At 45.9% G+C, this 25486-nt stretch overlaps 1 protein-coding gene across 1 annotated transcript in view; it reads right to left on the reverse strand.

Annotated features, from left to right (window-relative positions):
* Window positions 1-25486, reverse strand: part of LOC122932314 (beta-1,4-galactosyltransferase 3-like) — a 164358-nt gene that overhangs the window by 91955 nt on the left and 46917 nt on the right. The window lies entirely within an intron of this gene.

The following is a 25486-nucleotide window of genomic DNA, read 5'->3' on the forward strand; positions in this document are numbered from 1 at the left end:
TATTATGGGGGATCTGTGGACGACACTATTATGGGGGATCTGTGGACGACACTATTATGGGGGATCTGTGGACGACACTATTATGGGGGATCTGTGGACGACACTATTATGGGGGATCTGTGGACGACACTATTATGGGGGATCTGTGGACGACACTATTATGGGGGATCTGTGGACGACACTATTATGGGGGATCTGTGGACGACACTATTATGGGGGATCTGTGGACGACACTATTATGGGGGATCTGTGGACGGCGCAGTTATGGAGAGGGGGATCTGTGGACGGCGTAGTTATGGAGAGGGGGATCTGTGGGTGGCGTAGTTATGGAGAGGGGGATCTGTGGACGGCGTAGTTATGGAGAGGGGGATCTGTGGACGGCGTAGTTATGGAGAGGGGGGATCTGTGGACGGCGTAGTTATGGAGAGGGGGGATCTGTGGACGGCGTAGTTATGGAGAGGGGGGATCTGTGGACGGCGTAGTTATGGAGAGGGGGGGATCTGTGGACGGCGTAGTTATGGAGAAGGGGATCTGTGGGTGGCGCAGTTATGGAGAGGGGGATCTGTGGGTGGCGCAGTTATGGAGAGGGGGATCTGTGGGTGGCGCAGTTATGGAGAGGGGGATCTGTGGGTGGCGCAGTTATGGAGAGGGGGATCTGTGGGTGGCGCTGTTATGGAGAGGGGGATATGTGCACTGTTATGGGCATAACAGTGCACAGATCCCTTTCCTCATAACAGTGCACAGATCCCCTTCCCATAGCAGTGCCATACACAGACCCCCCCCTCCTCCCCATAGCAGTGCTATACACAGACCCCCCCCTCCCCATAGCAGTGCCATAGACAGATTCTCCCCATAGCAGTGCTATACACAGACCCCCCTCCCCATAGCAGTGCCATAGCCAGATCCTCCCCCCTCCCCATAACAGCCCCGGCCCCGATGCTTATAAGTCGGACTAATCACGTCTGCATCTTTATTTTACCTTTTTACAATGACGCTCCTGTAACAGCCAGGCAGAGCGGACGGCGGCGTAACGTCACTCACTCACGTGACGCACCTGCTCCGCCCACCTCATGAATGAAGGAGGCGGAGCAGGCGTGTCACGTGAGTGAGTGACGTTACGCCGCCGTCCGCTCTGCCTGGCTGTTACAGGAGCGTCATTGTAAAAAGGTAAAATAAAGATGCAGGGACCGCCCGCCCGCCCGCATAGCAACGAATCGGCGATTATTCGATAACTGGATTCGTCGACAACGAATCCAGTTATCGAATATAATCGATTACATCGATTAATCGTTGCAGCCCTATCACCCAGCATGGGTATATGTAAAATGACACCCCAAAACACATTCCCCAACTTCTACTGAGTACGGCGATACCACATGTGTGACACTTTTTTGCAGCCTAGATGCGCAAAGCGGCCCAAATTCCTTTTAGGAGGACATTTTTAGACATTTGGATCCCAGACTTCTTCTCACGCTTTCGGGCCCCTAAAATGCCAGGGCAGTATAAATACCCCACATGTGACCCCATTTTGGAAAGAAGACACCCCAAGGTATTCAATGAGGGGCATGGCGAGTTCATAGAATTTATTTTTTTGGGCACAAGCTAGCGGAAATGATTTCTTTTTGTATTTTCTCACAAAGTCTCCCTTTCCGCTAACTTGGGACAAAAATTTTAATCTTTCATGGACTCAATATGGCCCTCATGGAGTACCTTGGGGTGTCTTCTTTCCGAAATGGGGTCACATGTGGGGTATTTATACTGCCCTGGCATTTTAGGGGCCCTAAAGCGTGAGAAGAAGTCTGGAATATAAATGTGTAAAAAATTTTACGCATTTGGATTCCGTGAGGGGTATGGTGAGTTCATGTGAGATTTTATTTTTCGACACAAGTTAGTGGAATATGAGACTTTGTAAGAAAAAAAAAAAAAAAATTTCCGGGCCCCAAAAAATGTCTGAATGGAGCCTTACAGGGGGTGATCAATGACAGGGGGGACGAACAGGGAGTCTATATGGGGTTATCACCACCCTGTCATTGATCACCCCCCTGTCATTGATCATCCCCCTGTAAGGCTCCATTCAGACGTCTGTATGATTTTTACGGATCCACGGATACATGGTTCGGATCCGCAAAACGCATACGGACGGCTGAATGGAGCCTTACAGGGGGGTGATCAATGACAGGGGGTGATCAGGGAATCTATATGGGTGATCACCCCCCTGTAAGGCTGCATTCAGACGTCCGTATGCGTTTTGCGGATCAGATCCATGTATCTGTAAAAATCATACGGACATCTGAATGGAGCCTTACAGGGGGGTGATCAATGACAGGGGGGTGATCAGGGAGTCTATATGGGGTGATCATGGGTGATCATGGGTTCATAAGGGGTTAATAAGTGACAGGGGGGGGGTGTAGTGTAGTGTAGTGTTTTGTGGTACTTTACACAGCTACCTGTGTCCTCTGGTGGTCGATCCAAACAAAAGGGACCACCAGAGGACCAGGAAGCAGGTATATTAGACGCTGTTATCAAAACAGCGTCTAATATACCTGTTAGGGGTTAAAAAAAAAAAAACATCTCCAGCCTGCCAGTGAGCGATCGCCGCTGGCAGGCTGGAGATCCACTCGCTTACCTTCAGTTCCTGTGAACACGAGATGACGCGTATATGCGTCACTCTGCGCAGGGCTGCCGCCTTCGGACCGCACATCTGCGTTAGGCGGTCCGGAGGCGGTTAAAGGACCTCCTCCACGCAGAACACAAAAGACAAGGAAGGGCAGCACCAAAGAAGATGGCCTCTCATCAAAACCTAAGTATGGACTTCCCCACACTGCTACACCTAGCAAAACATAGTACATTCAACCCCATCCTCCCCACCCACCAGTCAGCAGAAATGCTGTGGTCCGATTTGTTAGCACAGGCTTGTAGTTATGACAGGCTGTGTGTTAACAAACGGATGGTATTGAGCAAGGCGACCAAACGGCTTCAGATACTAGCCAAACTTGTTCATACATTTGAGGTTAGCATCTGCAAGCCAAACCAAAGTTGCGCTGGCATCTCGATCAACAGAGACAATTCCTCTGACCATTCACTGCCAAAGCTGTGCCTATAAGAGATTAGTCTGTGATCGGCCAAATCACCAGACTAAGCCTGTCCAGACTAAAGCCGAATGCACACGGCCGTGAGCGGTCCGTGGTAACCCGGCCTGGATTCCTGCTGAGAGCAGGAGCGCACGGCCGTGTGCATTCAGCTTAACAGAGATTTTTCCCTGACTTTGGGAAAAATAAATGTTGTGAAGAGCGCGTCCCTGAGGTTTGGAACAATTCAGGAGATGGGAGCGAGGCTGCAGTGTAGACAGACCTAAGCCATACAGGGCAAACATCAGATGTTTTGCATGTGGTGGCCTAGGTCATATAGCGAAGCACTGCAAAACAGGTAAGAGCAAAACACAAAAGGACAGGAAGCCAAGTCAGGTGCTTCCGGTGTGGGAACAAATGACAAATTGCAAGGAATTGCCCTTGTGCAAGTAATTGCAATGTGTTCAGCAGTAGTAGCCAGGTAACAAGTTGTGCAGTGGGGTCTAGTCAGCTTGGCCATAAAAGGGGTCACCTCTCGGCAGCATCACCAGCTGCTCAGGGGTCAGAATGGCCAAGAGGCTAGGCAACATTTGACACCCCTGTACTATTTGTTACACCGTTTGTTCCCTGTGTATGTCCGTGTTATTTGCTTTTGTTATCTGTTTGTATGTTTGTCTTGATGTTGATGGTGGTAGCCCCTGTTTATAAATGTGTTCCACCCTGCTGATTTTTGTAGTTTACATTCCTTGCTGCGAGTCCAGTCGCTGCTGTTTTTGATTCATTCTTGTGTAGCCTTTTAGTAAAACTGTGGTATACTGTGGATTGAGAAAATAGTTGGCTTGCAGAATGGGCGACTTTGGAACACTGTTTAGTGGGATATCACGATGTACAAACCAAGGTCTTTGATTCATACAGGCAACACTGTTTTGCTCAAGGTTTTCGGTAGGGCCTTGTTATACTGGGGACTGGAGCGGACAGACAACATTGGTGTAATGTTGTTCTGCACACTTAATTCTGGTCCGATCAGGTAACACAGCTCGGTTTGGACACAGAGTGATTGGCAGCAGAGTGTGGGCTGTGTTTGTGTGTTGTGGAGTCCTGAATAGTCAGGACATGAACATCCCATGGATTCTGCTGGCCTCCACAAGACAGGATGACAGGGGGAAATCAGCCCGAGTACACATGAGTGGACAGGGATATAGTGCCATCAATTACAAGATGGTGTTTTGTCCACAGCTACCCTTGGATAGCCTAACCTATTAGGGTGGCCAGCCTTATCTGTTGGTGCAGAGGGATGTGAAGCAGAGGAGACGATCCTCTTAAGGTAGGGTGCTCAGACACCACTGTTGGGATAACAAGGGGTCCTGTGAGATGAAGGGCAGCCCAATACCTTTCTCTACTCATGGGTCAAAAGGTAATGGTGCTGGTGTAGGACAATTAACTGCATCGTGCGGGGATAAATCCCCCAGGAGCGCCTGGTATTTTATTCTGTCATAGGTATGTTCACAATGGAGCAGAGGGAAACCCAACGACGCCGCCGAAGAGACTTGCTATCTGCCCTGACACTCTTGTGAGGCTCCAGCAGATCCCACTGGATTTTGCCAGTGAAGCAACCCTTTTCAGAGGTCTTCAAGAGACGGAGAACTGTGCCACAATTCAGCGGGAACATTACTGTATCTCTTGCTCTGGAGAAAGACTTGGACATGTTCGGGTGGAAGAGCTTATTCAGCTAGAATCTCTTGATTCACCCAGTGAAAGTTGTTCTGGTCATAAATCTTTTACATGGGACTGTGTATCGGAGGGTAAATGGACTTGCTGACCAGTTACACCAAAACCAGGCGGGACTTCACAAAGTTAACTGTAGGAGGCTCAGGACATAACCCCCCCTAAAGTCCTGGAGCCAGGGACTTCATGGACATATATTGGTAATTTGTAGGTTTTCCTATGAAGGTTCAGGATGTATAAATTATGCAATCCTGAAACCCCATAGTGCTATGTACATATATTGATTTCTATGTTTGTTGATTGTGTACCCATAGAGACTCTAGGTACAAGTGTGTGACGGCCTATACAGTGCTCCAGACTAAAAAAAATACCTGGTAGCCATTGGCTCCTGAACTGAAAAATTTAGGAGCCAAATCAAATTTTTAGTCACCAAATCGAAACCGAATCAAAATTTTGGTATCATGACAACGCTACTCCGATCAGATCGGCATAGGGTTGTTTTGATACCAAAATTTTGATTCGCTTTACTCACCATAAAGTATTGCGATACTCAATACCGCGCAAAAAAAAAAAAAAAAACACACACCAAAAAAAAGCCGCGTGCATTTCGCATATTATGAAACGTTCGGCCCATAATAGAACAGTCCTATCCTATTTTTTGGGGTGACAAGGTGACTAAAAAATGGTGAATGCTCACCGCATAGGAGATATTTTTTTATAATTTAACCCCTTAAGGACACATGACGTACCGGTACGGCATGTTTCCCGAGTCCTTAAGGACACATGACGTACCGGTACGTCATGGCTTTAAATAGCGATGCCGGCGCCGCGGGGGTTAATCGGAACGGGATGCCGGCTGAAATCATTCAGCCGGCATCCTGTAACAATGCAGGGGGGGGGTCATTTGACCCCCCCGCATCGACGATCGCAGAAAACCGCAGGTCAATTCAGACCTGCGGTTTGCTGCGCTTTTTGCAGTTTCTGATCCCCGCGGTCCCTGACCACGGGGATCAGAAACTTTAGAGTGCCTAAAATCAATATAGTACACCCCCCCCTGCACCCCTGCATGATTTGATGGCGGCGGGTGGTGCAGGGGGGGTGTCGCAGGCGGTGGGGGCGTTGCGGGAGGCGGGCGGTGCGGCAGGCGGGATCGCGATCCCCCGCCCGCCTCCTATTGCGTAATCGTTGGTGTACAGTGGGTATACCAGGGTGCCAGCACATTGCTGGCACCCTGGTATAAACGGCTGACATCGTTGATGCGATGTCAGCCGTTTAACCCTTTCCATACAGCGGTCCGTACGGACCGCTGTATGGAAAAGGTTAACAGTAAGAGGGAGCTCCCTCCCTCTCCGATCGGGGGGCTGCTGTGCCTTTGCAGCCCCCCGATGGAGAGGGAGAGAGCCCCCAGAAGCCCCGTCCTCACCCTTCCCCGTCTGCGAAGTTCTGACCATAACTGAGCAGACGGGGAAGGTTCCCATGGCAACAGGACGCCTGCTCAGGCGTCCTGCTGTCCATGGTGCTGAACAGATCTGTGCTGAAAGCATAGATCTGTTCAGTGTAAGTAAAATACAGTACAGAAACCTATAGGGGTTCTGTACTGTATTTTACAGACATCAGACCCACTGGATCTTCAAGAACCAAGTGGGTCTGGGTCAAAAAATAAAAAGAATAAGTGAAAAAAGTTAAGATAAAAAAAAAAAACATTTATCACTGAATAAAAAAAATAAAATAAACTACACATATTAGGTATTGCCGCGTCCGTAACGACCTGATCTATAAAACGGCCATGTTACTTTCCTCGCACAGTGAACGCCATAAAAATAAAAAAATAAAAACTATGAGAAAATTGAAATTTTGCCCACCTTACTTCCCAAAAAAGGTAATAAAAGTGATCAAAAAAGTCGCATGTACGCCAAAATAGTACCAATCAAACAGTCATCTCATCCCGCAAAAAATGAGACCCTACTCAAGATAATCGCCCAAAAACTGAAAAAAACTATGGCTCTTAGACTATGGAAACACTAAAACATCATTTTTTTTGTTTCAAAAATAAAATCATTGTGTAAAACCTACATAAATAAAAATAAAGTATACATATTAGGTATTGCCGCGTCCGTATCGACCGGCTCTATATAAATATCACATGACCTAACCCCTCAGGTGACCACCGTAAAAAAAAAAAAAAAAAAAACGGTGTAAAAAAAGCTATTTTTTGCCATCTTACGTCACAAAAAGTGTAATAGCAAGCGATCAAAAAGTCATATGCACCCCAAAATAGTGCCAATCAAACTGTCATCTCATCCCGCAAAAAATTAGACCCTACTCAAGATAATCGCCCAAAAACTGAAAAAACTATGGCTCTCAGACTATGGAGACACTAAACAATTTTTTGGTTTTAAAAATGAAGTTATTGTATAAAACTTACATAAATAAAAAAAAATGTATACATATTAGGTATCGCTGCGTCCGTGACAACCTGCTCTATAAAATTACCACATGATCTAACCTGTCAGATGAATGTTGTAAATAACAAAAAAAAAACGTGCCAAAAAAGCTATTTCTTGTTACCTTGCCGCACAAAAAGTGTAATATAGAGCAACCAAAAATCATATCTACCCTGAACTAGTACCAACAATACTGCCACCCTATTCCGTACTTTCTAAAATGGGGTCACTTTTTTGGAGTTTCTACTCTAGGGGTGCATCAGGGGGGCTTCAAATGGGACATGGTGTCAAAAAACCAGTCCAGCAAAATCTGCCTTCCAAAAACCGTATGGCATTCCTTTCCTTCTGCGCCCTGCCGTGTGCCCGTACAGTGGTTTACGACCACATATGGGGTGTTTCTGTAAACTACAGAATCAGGGCCATAAATAATGAGTTTTGTTTGGCTGTTAACCCTTGCTTTGTAACTGGAAAAAAAATATTAAAATGGAAAATCTGCCAAAAAAGTGAAATTTTGAAATTGTATCTCTATTTTCCATTAAATCTTGTGCAACACCTAAAGGGTTAACAAAGTTTGTAAAATCAGTTTTGAATACCTTGAGGGGTGTAGTTTCTTAGATGGGGTTACTTTTATGGAGTTTCTACTCTAGGGGTGCATCAGGGGGGCTTCAAATGGGACATGGTGTCAAAAACTGTCCAGCAAAATCTGGCTTCCAAAAACCATACAGCGTACCTTTCACTCTACGCCCCGCTGTGTGGCCGTACAGTAGTTTACGGCCACATATTGGGTGTTTCTGTAAATGGCAGAGTCAGGGCAATAAAGATACAGTCTTGTTTGGCTGTTAACCCTTGCTTTGTTAGTGGAAAAAATGGGTTAAAATGGAAAATTAGGCAAAAAAATGAAATTCTCAAATTTCATCCCCATTTGCCAATAACTCTTGTGCAACACCTAAAGGGTTAACGGAGTTTGTAAAATCAGTTTTGAATACCTTGAGGGGTGTAGTTTATAGAATGGGGTCATTTTTGGGCGGTTTCTATTATGTAAGCCTCGCAAAGTGACTTCAGAGCTGTAGTGGTCCCTAAAAATTGGGTTTTTGTAAATTTCTGAAAAATGTCAAGATTTGCTTCTAAACTTCTAAGCCTTGTAACATCCCCAAAAAATAAAATATCATTCCCAAAATAATTCAAACATGAAGTAGACATATGGGGAATGTTAAGTCATCACAATTTTTGGGGGTATTACTATGTATTACAGAAGTAGAGAAACTGAAACTTTGAAATTTGCAAATTTTTCCAAATTTTTGGTAAATTAGGTATTTTATTATGCAAAAAAATTAATTTTTTTGACTTTATTTTACCAGTGTCAAGTACAATATGTGACGAAAAAACAATGTCAGAATGGCCTGTATAAGTAAAAGCGTTTTAAAGTTATCAGCACTTAAAGTGACACTGGTCAGATTTGCAAAAAATGGCCTGGTCCTTAAGGTGAAAATGAGCCTGGTCCTTAAGGGGTTAATAGTTTGGACAGCACTATGTAATATGTTTATTTATTCTTTATATATTTTATGGCACTTTCACACTAGTGTTTTTCTTTTCCGGCATAGAGTTCCGTCCTAGGGGCTCAATATCGGAAAAGAACTGATCAGGTATATCCCTATGCATTCTGAATAGAGAGTAATCCATTCAGGATGCATCAGTTCAGTCATTTTGACTGATCAGGCAAAAGAGAAAACTGCAGCATGCTACGGTTTTATCTCCGGCGAAAAAAACCTGAAGATTTGCCTGAATGCCGGATCCAGCATTTTTTCCCATAGGAATGTATTAGTGCCGGATCTGGCATTCAAAATACTGGAATGCACCCAAACTAAATCCGGACCCATTCACTTCTATGGGGCTGTGCACATGAGCGGTGATTTTCACACATCACTTGACTATGTGATGAGCTCAGTGACATCACCACAGGTCCTGAAGAAAGAACAGGAGACCGGCAGCTACACGATCAACTGGAGGTGGCGAGTTAATTTTTTTAAATTATTTTTTAACCCTCATTGGCACTTCCCACTGTGCCACCAATGTTTCTTATACTGGGGTGTTTGGGGGGGGGGGGGCACACTGTGCCACCAATGTTTCTTATACTGGGGTGTTGGGGGGGGGGGGGGGCACACTGTGCCACCAATGTTTCTTATACTGGGGTGTTGAGTCTAAGAAAGAATCGAATGAGTCACTAACTAGTCGGATCTTTAGTTCTTTTCACCTGTGACTCATTCGATTCTTTCTCCCTGTACTTGTCAGTGACTCAGAGCTGCTAGTGCTCGCCTTGCCTCAGCTCTGATTGGTTGGTGGGCGGGGAGGGGCTGGCAGGAGCAGCTTCCAGTCTAGGATCAGATTACACTCCTCCCGAGCCCCTCCCCTCCCTGCTGCCAGCGGCTCTGCTGTTGTGTGCTGTAACTCACTGACTGAGACTGAGGAGAACATCGGCGGCGGCGGGGCAGAGAACTATCAACTCCTGTGCCCGTCACTGTTCAACTGCAGAGCTGCCGCGGAGGGTCTAGTCACAAATGGCGACGAGACTAAAAAGTCTTGTCACCATTTGTAAATTCCAAGTCGCATTGGCGACCATTTTGGTCGCCATCTGGAGCCCTGCTATACCCAGGGAAACTCGCCCAAAGCACTGCAGTTATAATTTGGCTGTACACACTTGCATCCTATAGTCGTTTTCCATTGACACATGGGTCTGTGATCTACCTGTGTCTTTGGAGATGTAGAGAGATATGCCAGGTTGCATGAGTCTCTGGGTACACATTAAATCTAATTTGGCAGTGTTGGGAGGGATGTGACCCGTGTGTGAATGGGGGGGGGGGGGAAATTAGATTCCTTAGGGACAGGCCCCCCCCCTTTACCAAGTTATTTTCAACCTTAACCCCAAGAATGGTGAAGTTTGTAAGGGTTGGACTGAATGTCAGTCAGTGCGGTGTTCTTTCCCACAGTTAGAATTTAGGTACCATGACATCACCTCTTACCACAAAATTCTGACCTGCCTTGTGAAGACCTACATATCTGTCCATGGGAGAACCTCCTCAGCGATTGAAGAATCTATCAAGATGAAAGAAGAAGTGTCAGACGAAAGTCTTGCCTATGCTGAAAGGAGGTCATTCCCCAGTCGACCATATCCCAGAAAGAAGGTGAACGTGAGGTTGAGGCCATTGCAGAGTCTGAACAATAAAACACGACAGTGGGAGCAGCTGATACCTGAATTAAAAAGGAGAAAGGTTGGATGGAAGTCCATTCCACGGTAGACCATACCCCAGAAAGGAGGTGCTATGTGGAGTGAAGGTAAAGCCATCCCAGAGTCTGACCCATAAAAGACGACTGAGCGGCTGAAACCTAAAAGATTGACACTGACAGTGGAAGAAAGTTTAAGATCCAGAAAGAAGACTGTGTATTCTGTGGATGGAGACGTCTGGTTACTGTGAAGGGCAGGTCGGAGGGGGTCAGTCGCAGTGGGGGATGTCTAGGTACCTAAGGGGCAGTTATACTTCCGTTCTTCGTGAACTGTCACCAAGAGTGGGGTTGAGGATACATACTTTTTCAGGTGGTGTGTATATATACATACAGTGGATACAAGAAGTCTATACACCCCTGTTAAATTGTCAAGTTTCTGCGGTGTAAAAAAAAAAAACTAACAAAAAAAACAAAGAATTTCTGAACTTTTTCCAACTTTAATGTGACCTATAAACTGTACAACTTAATTGAAAAACAAACTGAAATCTTTTAGGTGGAGGGAAAAAAATAAAAATAATATGGTTGCATAAGTGTGCACACCTGTTTACTAATACTTTGTTGAAGCACCTTTTGATTTTATTACAGCACTCTTTTTGGGTAGGAGTTTATCAGCATGGCACATTTGACATTACAAAAACACTCCAAATCTGTCAGATTGCGAGGGCATCTTCTGGGCACGGCCCTCTTCAGGACACCCCACAGATTGTCACTCAGATTCAGGGCTGGGCCATTCCAAAACTTTAATCTTCTTCTGGTGAAGCCATTCCTTTGTTGATTTGGATGTATGCTTCTACGTTGTTTTAAGAAAATTTCCAGAACCATTTTATTAAGGACCAGTTCAGTTCTGAAGTCACTTTTTGGGGCTTACATAGTAGAAACCACCCATAAATGACCCCAATTTAGAAACGATACCCCCTCAAGTTATTCAAAACTGATTTTACAAACTTTATTAACCCATTATGTATTCCACAAGAATTAAAGGAAAATGGAGATGACATTTCTAAAATTTCACTTTTTTGGCAGATTTTCCATTTTAATCCATTTTTTCCTATAACACATCAAGGGTTAACACTTAAAATAAATAAATCAATAACCCTGATTCTGCGATTTACAGAAACACCCCACATGTGGTTGTAAACCGCTGTAAGGGCACAAGGCAGGGGGTAGAAGAAAAGGCACACTGTATGGTTTTTGGAGGGCAGATTTTGTTGGACTGGTTTTTAGACACTATGTCCTATTTGACGCGCCCCTGATGCATCCTACAGTAGAAGCTCCCAAAAAGTGACCCCATTTTGGAAACTACAGGATAAGGTGACAGTTTTATGGATACTATTCTGGGTTACATGATTTTTAATCGCTCTATATTATATTATGTTTTTTGTTAGGCAAGGTTACCAAAAATGGCCGTTCTGGCACAGTTTAAATTTTTATTTTATTTATTTTTTACAATGTTCATCTGACAGGTTAGATCATGTGCTATTTTTATAGAGCAGGTTGTTACGGATGCGAGGATATCAAATTTGTCTACTTTCTTTGTTTCACCTTTACATTATAAAGCATTTTTGAAAAGAAAAAAAATGTTTCTCCATTTTCTGAAAGCCCTATTTTTTTTTTTATTATTTGGGCGATTGTCTTAGGTAGGGTGTTATGTTTTTGCCGGATGAGGTGACGGTTTGATTGGTACTATTTTGGGGTACATACAACTTTTTTGATCACTTAATTTTTGGGGAAGTGAGGTGGGCAAAAATGTCAATTCCATCATAGTTTTTTTTTTTTTTTCTTTATGGCGTTCACCGTCCTGGGAACGTAACATGACCCTTTCATAGATCAGGTCGTTACGGACACGGTGATATCAAACATGTGTATATTTTATTTTTTCAATTTTTTATTATGAATGTTCAGCTATAAAAAAATAAATAAAATATATATCCTTTTTTCACTTTTTTAAATATTTTGGGACCCAGACCCACTTGGTTCTTGACGATCCAGTGGGTCTGATGCCTATATAGTACTATACAGTGTACTGCAGTGTATTGTGACTTTACACTTTGCCTGATCAGGCTCCTGCCTATACCATGGCAAGCTGGAAGCCTGTGAAGTACCAGTGCTCCATGACGCGTATACAAGTCATGTCGGTGAGGGGTTAAAAAGCCCCCTCACTTTACCAGCTTCAGTTAATGACATAGGACTCGTTAGTAATCCCAGAAGAGTATTGAGAAAATTCAGTAAGCAAAATTTTGCATGACTACCACAAGGGTTAGGAAAACTCCAGTGCCGTTGTGGAGGCTATTGGAAAATTCAATCACCAGTAAGAGTAATAACCGTAACCCTTTTCCCCGGCGCCTCCACAACGGTACTCTCAGGAGGAGTAACAGAAAAACAAAAAAGTTTAGGGTGGGACTACTGCAGATAATACTTTTCGCCAAATGATAAATCATAGTTATGGAGCACATCCAACTTGTGTTCGAAAAAAAGTATTTGGTTTGCCCACGTGGCTGCCCTGCATATCTGTTCCACAGATGCAGATACATTTTCTGCCCATGAGGCCGAAACAACCCTGGTGGAGTGAGCCTTTATCCCTTTATGGGGAGTCAAGTTCTTCTGAAGATAGCAGAATTCAATGGTATTTGTTATCTTTCTTGCAATGGTACTCTTGCTTGCTGCTGATCCTTTATGTTGGCCTTGATACTGAAGAAGGTTGTCCGAGTTTCTGAATTCTTTGGAGACATCCAAGTAGGTTAATATACACAGTCTTACATCCAGGTTATTATATCTTATCTACTTCTGAGGATTGAGTTGGGCAAAAGGATGGAAGGGATACCTCCTGCTGCCGCTGAAACCTGGAAATAACTTTAGGTAGAAAAATAGGGTCATGTCTGAGAATAATACTATCCTCCCGTACCATGAGGTAAGGTGCTCTGCAGAAAAAGGCCAATATTTGTCCCACGCTTCTGGCCGATATGATTGCCAATAAAAAGGCTTTTTTTAACGTCTGAAATAAAAGGTCAGGAAGTAGAGATGACCTGTTCCTCCACAACACAGACAAACAGGAATCTCCCCAGGCCTAGCAGCAAGGAAAAGGGAAGACAGTGAACAGCAACTGGATCGGCAGGTAAGAACCCAGTAATACAACACCAGAACAAGCCCTTACCCGCCGCAGCAACAGGATGAGACACCAGCACCACTACCTGGACCCCCATGCGGACAGGATGCATGACGGCAACAGGCAGAGCTGCTCATTGACTAACCCAAGAGCCCTTTCACTGAAGGCAGAGACAGACAGGGGAAATGTCTAGCAACCATGCTGGACTACAAAACAGACCAGACATAGAACACCAAACTAGACATAACACACCCTGAACATAAACCACACCAAACACCACAACAGGTGAGGATGGGTAGAGAGCATATGAACAAGGGGAAGAAATAGGATAGAGATTGAGGTCTAACTGGGTGGCCCTCACACTGGACAGATGGAACCATCTCATTCTCACAGCACCAGAATAAGTAGAGCCATGAGGCCACAACCAGAACACACCTAGATCCACAACTTAACCCCACACACACACAGACGACAGGGAAGGAGCCAGGAAATAAGGGGCAGAGAAAACACCTGCTGCAACACAACACGTTGCCTCTGGCACCAGCATGCACGACTAACACCGAGACACAGCCGTGACAACACCTTTCTCTTTTCCCCCAGTCCCTGAAGCATCCTGTCTTGAACTGAATGAGGTGTTTTTACTTCCTCAATCTTCATAGTGGCTCTAATTGTTCTTAACAATTTTTCCGTATCCTCAGGGGTACAAAATGGCTTCTCCGAATCATCCTCCGAGGACTCAGAACCTACATCTGAGATCATTTCCCCATCAGACTCAGGTTCTCCCTGAAAGTCAGTCATCTGTGATCTTTGGGAGGTAGATGGTTAGTGGGAACATGGTGGTAGAGTCTATATTCTAGGAAGGACGGGGATTCTCCGGTCAAAGTACCTTTTTAGTTTTAGATGGCAGGGATTTTTTGCAAATTGCACACTTTTTTCACCCAGATTCTCCTCCAGAGGTTTTAATGGTGCTGGCCTCCCCACCCTACAAGGTAATAATAGAAATCGGGGCTAGTGGAAAGAAGGCTAATGTTTTTGGGGACCAGCATCACACATATGCATGTTATATTTAAAATTTTTAATGGTTTAACATGTTTATATTTAGATTTACATTTTAGTATTTGTATTTTACACATTTATTACTGTTTACATTTTTATTCACTACTGTTACCAGGGGTCTGATGACTTACAGCTTCAGTGTCCAAAAGTGTAGTGATGAGGCTGTTGACCAGCCCCTTAAAAGGGCCACTAACCATGCAGGCTCTCTGTTATCAGTCATTTCAGGGAAGATGACAACTGTAGGGCAATTCGGTTATCAGACATTTCAGGCTGTGGAAATGTTAACTGTAGTGTTTCTCATGTGACTTAATTACAGGTATTACAGACACCGCTGTGCTCCCCAATGATCTACTTTGTCATGTACCTTCAGTGCTTTTATATCTAGGGTGATTTTTCATATGGCGGTTTTGGAGGGCAAATGTGCAGTAAGGCTAAATGCACACGATCAGGATTGCATGCGGAAAATCCGCACTGTAGGTCATGTACATTGTATTCTATGAGAATTTGAAATTCACGATGCGGATTTTGACCTGCAGTGCGGATTTTAAAATCCACAGCATGTCAATTTTATTTTTCCTGTCTAGATTTTCTTCACTTAGTGAAATCCGCATGCAGATTGACCGCACGGATTTGCCTGCGAATTTCAGTGCGGATTCTCCGCACATGAATCCTGAACGTGTGCATGTACCCTAAATCTGATAATTGGTGCGGGGCCTTGCTTTCGGTTACAGCTAGAATTCTATAATTTAAGTGCAAAAAAAATATAGAAAAATAGCGCTACAATAAAATTAAATCTAATGTTAAAATAGAAACTAATTAGGAGTGTTATTCTGGCTCTTGGTTTTTGACGCGTCAGAACACATGTCCAAACAGTGTGGTGGTGGTCTGATTAGACCTTCTAGATTTGCTAAGTGTTTGGATAAATTGATAGATATATAGCATATTAGAAGATAGATAGATATTAGAAGATTGATAGATGAATACGGTAGATGATAGGGCTGCACGATATGGGAATTTTGTGCGATTGTGATTAGGGCCCTAAAAATTGCGATAACGATATGCGATGCGATATTTTAAAGGAATTCTGCTAGAGGTCTATTTGCTTGGATTTTCCCATATGAGCCGCTGACGCGGCTGGGTATGACATAGTTGTGGGGGATCTGTGGAGGGCGCCGTTATGTGGGGGGGTCTGTGGAGGGCGCCGTTATGTGGGGGGTCTGTGGAGGGCGCCGTTATGTGGGGGGTCTGTGGAGGGCGCCGTTATGTGGGGGATCTGTGCGTGAAAAGTGTTTTACTAGTGTGTGTGTGTGGGGATGAAACAATCTCTCTCCTAACAGGTCCGGCCTCTGTACTCACTATGAATGCAATGCAGCGAGCGGCAGCGAGGTGGCCGGCCGGCGCGTGACTGACGTCACTTAGTAACGCTCCTGCTTCCTGAAGTAAAACACTTTACATGCAAAAGGCAGTTATGTGCGTGGGGCCCCTTTATATATAATCGCTGCATTTTCGGGTCGGCCAAATCGCCATATCGCATTTGCCGATTATCGCAATTCGATTATTTTTTCGATTTATCGTGCAGCCCTAGTAGATGATAAGTAGATAGATGGCTAAATAGCTTGATCGATAGATAGAATGATTGATAGATATTACATAAATATTAGATAGATATGTGGTATATAGGTGGAGAGATCGTTACGAAGCTCGGACTTCATATTCTCAATGGCCGCACCAAGGGAGACTCTTGGTAGACATACCCTAAACTCCCATGTAGGCAACAGTGTGGTAGACTATGCCATCACAGATATGGACCCCAAAAATGTTGGTGGCTTCATAGTCACCCCACAGACACACCTGTCAGACCACAACCAACTGCTCCTATACATTAAATCCACAAGTAAACCACCGGCACAAACATCACAGCAGACCGGCCTCTTTAACCTACCTCCATCTTTTAAATGGTCTAAGATGTCAGCCCCAAAGTATAGAGACCGTAAACAGAGCAGAGATCCAGGAGATGCTTCATAACTTCCATAGTAAAGTGTATGAGCTGAACCCAGAAGGAGTAAATCTCTCGGTAAGGGACTTTAATATACTTTGCACCATGGCGGAAATGTCTGACCTCAAAATATGCAACAAAAGGCCAAAAAAGCAACAACCCAACAGTTGGTTCGACTGGGAGTGTAAAGATATAAGGAAAGCGCTAAGAATGGCCTCAAATAGAAAAAAAAACAAGATCCGAACAACCCCAATTTGAGGGAAGCCTACAACATTCAAAAGCAATACAAAAATACCCTCACAAAGAAAAAGCAAGGCAACATCTCAACCAAGCTCCTCCAACTCCAAGATGCTCTCCAGGACAACTCCTTCTGGGAACTATGGAAGCACATGGACAAAAGCAGCAAGAACACCAACCTCCACATCCTAAATGGCAACATCTGGCTCCAGCACCTCAAGGATCTTTACAAAGCCATCTCAAGGGAGGACCAAAGCCCAGAACAAAAAGAAATCACGAAAAAGCTGAAGGATATGGAGGAGAAAAAAAAAAAAAAAAAGCCGGAATTAGACTTACCGGTAATTCAGTTTCCACGAGATCACCACGACGGCTACGAGGAGATTGACCCCTGACCTCTGTAGGGGCAGGAACAGAGAGAGAGGGTTTAAATCCCCCCCTCCCACCACCAACACCAGTGTGTCCAAAATTACAGAGACAGAAATAAGTGGTGAGAACAAAAACCTAACAAGTCAAGAGGGTATTACTTCATAACCTCCCAAAGAAACCTAATAAAAGGGTAGGGAATATACGTGCCGTCGTGGTTCTCGTGGAAACTGAATTACCGGTAAGTCTAATTCCGGCTTTCCACCTCATCACCACGACGGCTACGAGGAGATATAAAAAATTATAGCTGGGAGGGGCGCGACGACCGCCTGAAGGACCTTACGTCCACAAGACAAGTCTGAACTAGATAGGTCTAACCTGTAGTGCTTAGTGAAGGTGTGAATGTTAGACCAAGTAGCAGCTTTACAGATATCCTCAAAGGAAGCTCCGGCCCGCTCGGCTTGGGAGGACATAGCTCGGGTAGAGTGAGCTCTCAGATTTGAGGGGCAAGGAAGGCCTTGAGACTCGTAGGAAATGGAAATGGAATCCCTAATCCACAGAGCTAAGGAAGACCTGGAGGCTTTTAGACCCTTATTCTTACCTGAGAATAGGACAAATAGGTTATTGGATTTACGAAAATCTTTAGACCCCTCGAGATATCGCAGGACTGAGCGTCTTACATCAAGTGAATGGAAGCTAGACTCCCCATCATTAGAGGGATTACTGCAAAATGAGGGTAATACTATCTCCTGGTTACGGTGGAAATCCGATACTACTTTAGGTAAAAACCCTGGATCTAATTTAAGGACAATTCTATCATCGGTGATACAGACATAGGGTTCTTGAATCGATAGAGCTTGAATCTCGCCTAGCCTTCTTGCGGACCTGATAGCCACCAAAAAAGCGGTTTTCAGAAAAAAGATGTTTGGTCAAACAACTAGCTAGGGGCTCAAACGGGGCAAGGGTCAAGCCTGTGAGCACCGTATTGAGGTCCCAGTTGGGGATCCTGGATTTTAGAGAGGGGCGTAGTCGAGAAGCAGCTTTCATAAATCTTCTGATCCAGTGATTGGCTAGATCCTGATAAAAAAAAAAAACAAGCTAGGGCCGAGACTTGTACCTTCAAGGTGGAAGGTCTAAGACCCAATTCAAGTCCCTGCTGGAGGAAGTCCAAGATCTTCTGAAAATTGGGCGGCTCTAGATTTGGGGCAGGATTACCAATCCAGGAACAGAATCGCTTCCAGATCTTCAAATATATCGCGAAGGTAACTTTCTTCCTACTTGCTTTCATGGTAGATATCACTTGGTCAGAAAGCCCTTGAGACTTCAACCTCTGGACCTCAGGATCCAAGCAGATAACTTGAGGAAACTCGAGTTTAGGTGAAGGATTGGCCCTTGATGAAGAAGGTCCCTCCTGGAGGGAAGAGGACTCCTGTTCTGAAACAGACGAATCTTCAATTGGAGGCTTTTGATCTGGTCTGGTGGAAGAAAGGTACGTTGAGCCCGGGAATCCAGGATGACACCTAAAAACTGGATAGTGCTGGAAGGTACAAGATTTGACTTTCTGGTTCACCAAACACCCTAGATCCTGGATGAGAGATAGGAAGGTTAGTAAGTCTGATTTGAGTTTGTCCTCTGAATTCCCAATCAAGAGGAAGTTGTCCAGGTATGGAATAATCACTAATCCCTTGTGTCTCAGGAAGGCTACCATCTCGACTACCAGTTTCGTAAAGACTCTGGGCGCAGATGATATCCCAAAGGGGAGGGCTGTAAACTGGAAGTGGCTGGTTACCCCCCTGTGGTCCTGGATGGCAAATCTTAGGAACCTTTGGGATTCTGGATGAATTGGGACATGGTAGTAAGCGTCCTGAAGATCCACTGAGCACATCAGAGCATTCCTCCCTAATAAGGGGATCAGGGACTTTAGGGATTCCATCCTGAACTTCTGATAAATTATGAATCTGTTCAAGGCTTTTAGGTTTATAATTGTACGGAAAGACCCTTCTTTCTTCTCTACCAGAAAAAGATTTGAATAGAACCCCTGTCCTAGCTATGAAGATGGGACCCGTACTATCACGTCCCTTGCCAGAAGGCTCTGAATTCCTTGAAGAATTTTTATGCGTATATTGGAGGAGCTTGGATTTGTAACGATGAAGCGGTTTGGGGGAGATGAGGAAAGTTCGATTCGGTAACCAAATTTTATGATGTCCTGGACCCAAGGATTCAGGGTAATTGACTCCCAGGGAGTCAGAAACTTCCTCAATCTCCCGCCCACACTGGCGTCATTGTTTGTCCGAGGACTTTGGGAGGAAGAGGGGTTACTTCTACCCCTGCCCCCTTTTGGATAGCTCCAGCGTCCTGACTTCCCCTTATCCCTAAAGGGTTTATTCTGGCTAGTGGGGGCCCGAAAGGGAAATTTCCTCTTATAGGGCCTTTCCTCTGGGAAGCCCTTTTTCTTGTCCGCAGCCTTTTCAAGGATACGGTCCAAGACCGGGCCAAAGACATATTCCCCTGAAAACGGGATGGAGCATAGTTTCATTTTCGATGTGTTGTCCCCGACCAGCTCTTCATCCACAAGGTGCGGCGGGCTGCGTTGCAAAGCCCAGCATCCTTCGCGGCAAATCTAACAGATTCTGCTGAGGCGTCTGCCATAAAGGCTGTGGCGGACTTCAATAAGGGGAGGGACCTTGAGATCTCTTCCCTGGGAGTATTATCTCTGATGCGAGTTTCTAACTCATCTAGCCACAACCTCATGGACCTAGCTACCAAGGTGGCCGCGATGTTTGCTTTTAGATTAAACATGGCCGCTTCCCATGATTTTTTTAAAAGACTATCTGCCTTCCTATCCATGGGGTCATGCAACTGGGAGGTGTCTTCAATGGGCAAGGCAGTCTTTTTATTGACTTTGGCAACCTGAATGTCAACTTTGGGTGTCTCATTGAAAATCTTCCCCTCGTTAGAGTCAAATAACAGACGGTTCGTCGAGTACCATGTCTCGAATGTTTTCGTTAAATCGGAAACACACAGGTTTTCTTAACCCGGAGTCTCCCATTTAGTCTTGAACTGAGTAGGCTCTTGGGGTGTCTTCTACCCCCATCGTGGCCCGGACAGCCCTTAGAAGGTCTGGAATCTCATCCAGTGAAAAACAAAATTTCCTCTGACTCAGTAGTGTCAATATCACAGGAAGCCTCCTCGTCCTCCCAGGCTCTAGATCAGTGGTTCTCAACCTTTCTAAGGCCTCTTTCACACTTGCGTTGTCCGGATCCGGCGTGTACTCCACTTGCCGGAGGTACACGCCGGATCTGGAAAAACGCAAGTGTACTGAAAGCATTTGAAGACGGATCAGTCTTCAAAATGCTTTCAGTGTTACTATGGCAGCCAGGACGCTATTAAAGTCCTGGTTGCCATAGTAAGAGCGGGGAGCGGGGGAGCAACATACTTACAGTCCACGCGGCTCTCGGGGCGCTCCAGAATGACGTCAGAGCGCCCCATGCGCATGGATGACTTGCCATGCGATCACGTCATCCATGCGCCTGGGGCGCCCTGACGTCACTCTGGAGCGCCCCGGGAGCCGCACGGACGGTAAGTATGCTGCTCCTCCACTCCCCGCTACACTTTACCATGGCTGCCAGGACTTTAGCGTCCCGGCAGCCATGGTAACCATTGAGAAAAAGCTAAACGTCGTATCCGGCAATGCGCCGAAACAACGTTTAGCTTAAGGCCGGATCCGGATCAATGCCTTTCAATGGGCATTAATTCCGGATCCGGCCTTGCGGCAAGTCTTCAGGATTTTTGGCCGGAGCAAAAAGCGCAGCATGCTGCGGTATTTTCTCCGGCCAAAAAACGTTCCGTTCCGGAACTGAAGACATCCTGATGCATCCTGAACAGATTTCTCTCCATTCAGAATGCATTAGGATAATCAGGATTCTTCCGGCATAGAGCCCCGACGACGGAACTCTATGCCGGAAGACAAGAACGCAAGTGTGAAAGAGCCCTAAAGCCGTGACCCCTTAATACAGTTCCTCATGTTGTGGTCACCCCCCAACCATTACATTAACCAAATGTTAATTCAAATACACAAGTATTCATTCATAACAACAGAACTTTAGCATAAATACAAAATATTTGTAAACCAAATAAATAAACAACAAATATCCCCTAAAAAATAAATCAGTGGTGCTCAGGGTACCCCTCATATAAATAAATCAGTGGTGCTTCAAGTCCCCCCCAAATAAATTAAGCCTTGCTCAGCCAAATAATTAAAATAAAATTAGCCAGGCTCAATTAAATCATTGGTGGCAGTGGTGCTCAGCGGCGGTGTCATTAACGAAAAAACTCGGACCTCAGCAGACAGGCGGCCCAACTTGCCCGTCCAGACGTCAGGCTCCTTCAAGCACAGGCAGTGATAGGACATCACTTCCTGTGCGCGAGGATAAGGGGCCGCTGCCGTTGTGCAGGCGACCCACAATAGGAAGCCTCAGGCGACCCCCCGGAAAGGGCCGATCGACCCCCAAAAGGGGTCGCGACCCCTAGGTTGAGAACCGCTGCTCTAGATGAAGAAGCATCTTCCCCTATCACCTTCGGGTCTGATAAGGAAGGAGAGGGTTCCCTTCGCTTTTTAGGTGGAGGCGGGTCCCTGAGTGAGGGGGAAATTTGGGATAAGGAGGTCTTTACTTAGTCATGGATCATGGACCTCAATTCATCAAGGAAGGAAGGCTGTTCTCCCGCAATGACGCTAGAAATGCAGTCCTTGCAAAGTTTCTTGCGGTAGTCGTCCAGAAGCCGCTTGAGGCAGGACACGCACTTAGCCCGTTTCCTGATTTTTTTCTGGGCCTCTTAGGAACCTGGGGAAAATAACCCCTATCAGCCATGAATAAATGCATGGAGATAATAGCCCCAAGCCTGAGAAGTGGAGGAGGAATAAGCAACCTGGTACAGTGTTTTTAGAGAATAAGTAAGAGCAGAAAGCGCTTCCCCACAGGGGACTTACGGTAGGCAGCACAGAAGGGTCTCCAGGGGAGCGGGGTTCAGCCAACATGACTGCACACAGACTTCGAAGTACGCCAGTACAGGAGACATTCGGCGTTTGCTGGCGCCGAAATTCAAATCTGGAGACGCTTCCTGGATGACGTCACTAACCCTCGTCCACCGGAAGTGACGTCAGCCGCCTTCAGAAGCGCTTCGGTGCGCACCCGGCGAACGCCCCGGAGGCTCGGCGGGAGATCGCGACTGGGAGCAGGCTCTCATAATAATGGAGCGAGGCCTCCCTCCTTCACCCCTGCCCAGCATTAGTACGCCGACAGCAGGAGGGCAGGGGGGGAACACCGGTAGGTGTCAGGAAAAGACCCGTCTTCATCTCCCCACAGGGAGACTCTCTGCCCCTGTCCTCTGTAGGGACAGGAAACACTGGTGTTGGGAGGGGGGAATTTAAACCCTCTCTCTGTTCCTGCCCCTACAGAGGTCAGGGGTCAATCTCCTCGTAGCCGTCGTGGTGATGAGGTGGAAAAAAGATTTCCAAAACCCTCTAGACACAACGATCACACTGCAGGAGATAACAGAGGGGATATCAGTGATAAAAAGTAAAGAAGCCAGTGGCTCAGATGGGATCCTTCCAGAAATGATCAAATACAGCCTGCCAGGTATCCAGGCCGCATTAGTAAACCTCTACAATGTTGTGCCGAGTGCCAGCTACATCCCCCAGAGCTGGAACCAGGGCATCATCACCCCCATACACAAGGGCGGAGACAGGTACGACCCAGCCAACTATAGAGGGATATGCTTCAGCAGCAACCTGGAGAAACTCCTCAGCAGTATCCTGATTAAGAGGATCCTCAGCTTCCTCACCCAGCACAACATCCTCAGCAGAAGCCAAGCAGGCTTTATACCAAACCACATCTACACCCTGCAGAGCCTCATCAAGAGCCCCAACCCTTTTTAACATCTACATCAACTAGCTGGCGGTGGCTCTGTAGTCCTCCACAGCACCTGGTCTCACCCTCCATGACACTGAGGTGAAATTTCTCCTTTATGCAGATGATCTTCTGCTACTATGGCCAACTGAGAAAAGTCTCCAAGATAACCTGAAAATCCTGGAGAAGTTCAGTAACATGTGGGCACTGCCCATCAATCCAAAGAAAACCAACATCATGGGGTTTCCGAAAAGAAACCGGAAAGCAGTCGGTGTCCTCCCTTCCTGCTAAACAACCATCCACTTTCAGAAACCGACAGCTACACCGACCTGGGCCTAGAAATCAGCCAATGAGGGAGTTTTAAGAAAGCCATGGAAACACTGAAAGACAAGGAGAGAAAAACCTTCTATGCCATCAGAAGGCGCCTGTATCATCTTAAGGCACCAGTGATCTCCTGGCTTAAAATCCTTGACACCATCATCGCCCCAATCCTCCTGTATGGCAGCGAAGTCTAGGGCCCAGACATATACCCAGACCAGGCAAAGTGGGACTCTGGGCCAACAGAACTATTCCACCTAGAACGCTGCAAACACTTTCTCCAGGTCCACAGGAGCACCTCAAACAACGCCTGTCAAGCTGAACTGGGCAGATTCCCCAATCTCCTTTGCAGTCCAGAAGAGGGCGCTATCATTCAGAGCCCATCTTCATAGCAGCATTCTCAGCTCCTACCATCACAAAGCCTTGCTACACCAAGAAACCCCAGAAAAACAAAGCACCCTGCAACAAGGCACCCAAACCCAGCCTGCCCAAGCCACTAAACAATACAGCCTGGCAAAGGGGGAAATCCAGAGGACGATACACAAGAGGGGAAAAAAAAAAAAAAAAAAAGTATTGGCGTCTGGAGGAACAACATACGAACATCACAGAAGCCGACAGTGAACCAGAGCCTGCAGAAGGAGTACAAACTGGCCCCATATCTGGAAAAACTCCCCAATCCAAGAGACTGACAGATCCTGAGCCGGTACAGACTGAGCGCCCACAGCCTGCTCATTGAATCCAGGAGTCACCGACAGAGGTACATGCCTAGGAAGAGCAGACTGTGCCAGCAGTGCTACCAGGAGGCCATGGAGAATGAGGCTCATTTCCTGCTGCGGTGCCCCAAATACTCAGTGAGGGAGACTCCCTTCAGGAGACTGCCTGATCTCTGCCCAGACTTCCCCCAGCAGTATGGAGAGTCTCTCTTCCTCCTCCATGGAGGTGAATAGGAGAACACAGCGGCCACAGCAGCACAATACATTACTGCCTGCCATGGACTGAGAAGAGCCTGATATACCATGGACTCCTTTATTCCCACCCTGGACGTGTCCCCAACCTCAAACCTTACCCAATTATTTCCCACTTGCTTTGGCAATGCTAAAGTGTATTTAGTCCTTCCAATAAAGCTTGCGATGATAGATAGAGACGCAATGATAGAGACGCGAACACCTAACCCAAACCCGAACTTCAGTGAACAAGTCCGGGTTTAGGTCTGGGTACCGCATTCAGTTTCTCATGCGCTTGCAAAAGGCATTGCACTCGCACAGAAAAAAAACTGAACAACTGAACGCAATCTCAGTCAAAACTGACTGAAATTGCGTGCCTACTCGCACGATTTTCCCTGAACGCACCTGCATCGCCCATGACACCTGTGTAAAAGAGGCCTTAGAGTTGAGCAAAGCAACCTTCGGATGCTTCATCCAAAATCGCTTCGTTCAAAACTTTGGATTAATACTGTACGGAGATCCGTCTCCGTACAGTATTAGGGTGCATTCACACGACTATTTTTGGGTCAACATCCATTCCACAATTTTGCGGGGCCGCGGATCAGATCTATGGATGCGGACAGTACACAGTGTGCTGTCCGCATCTTTTGCAGCCCCATTGAAATTAATGGGTCCGCACACGTTTCTGCAAAATTGCAAAACGTGTGCGAACCCATTCATTTCAATGGGGCCGCAAAAGATGCGGACAGCACACTGTGTACTGTCCGCATCCATAGATCCGATTCGCGGCCCCTGCAAAAGAGATAGGATATGCTCTATTCTTCAGTCATAGGGCCGGCTACATTCACAAGGCCGGTATCATTGTTTTGTGGATGTGCAATTTGCAGACTGCATAAAATATACGGTTGTGTGAATGTAGCCTTAGAATGTATGGGCTCTGATTGTAACACCCCAGAGTTGTGTTACTAGACGCCTCTACCCAGCTACCATCTACTAGGAGCCTTTATACTGTCATCTGATATAGTTTACATTACATCCTCCACAAGT

Source organism: Bufo gargarizans, chromosome 3 (assembly GCF_014858855.1).
Source record: "Bufo gargarizans isolate SCDJY-AF-19 chromosome 3, ASM1485885v1, whole genome shotgun sequence".
NCBI lineage: Eukaryota > Metazoa > Chordata > Amphibia > Anura > Bufonidae > Bufo > Bufo gargarizans.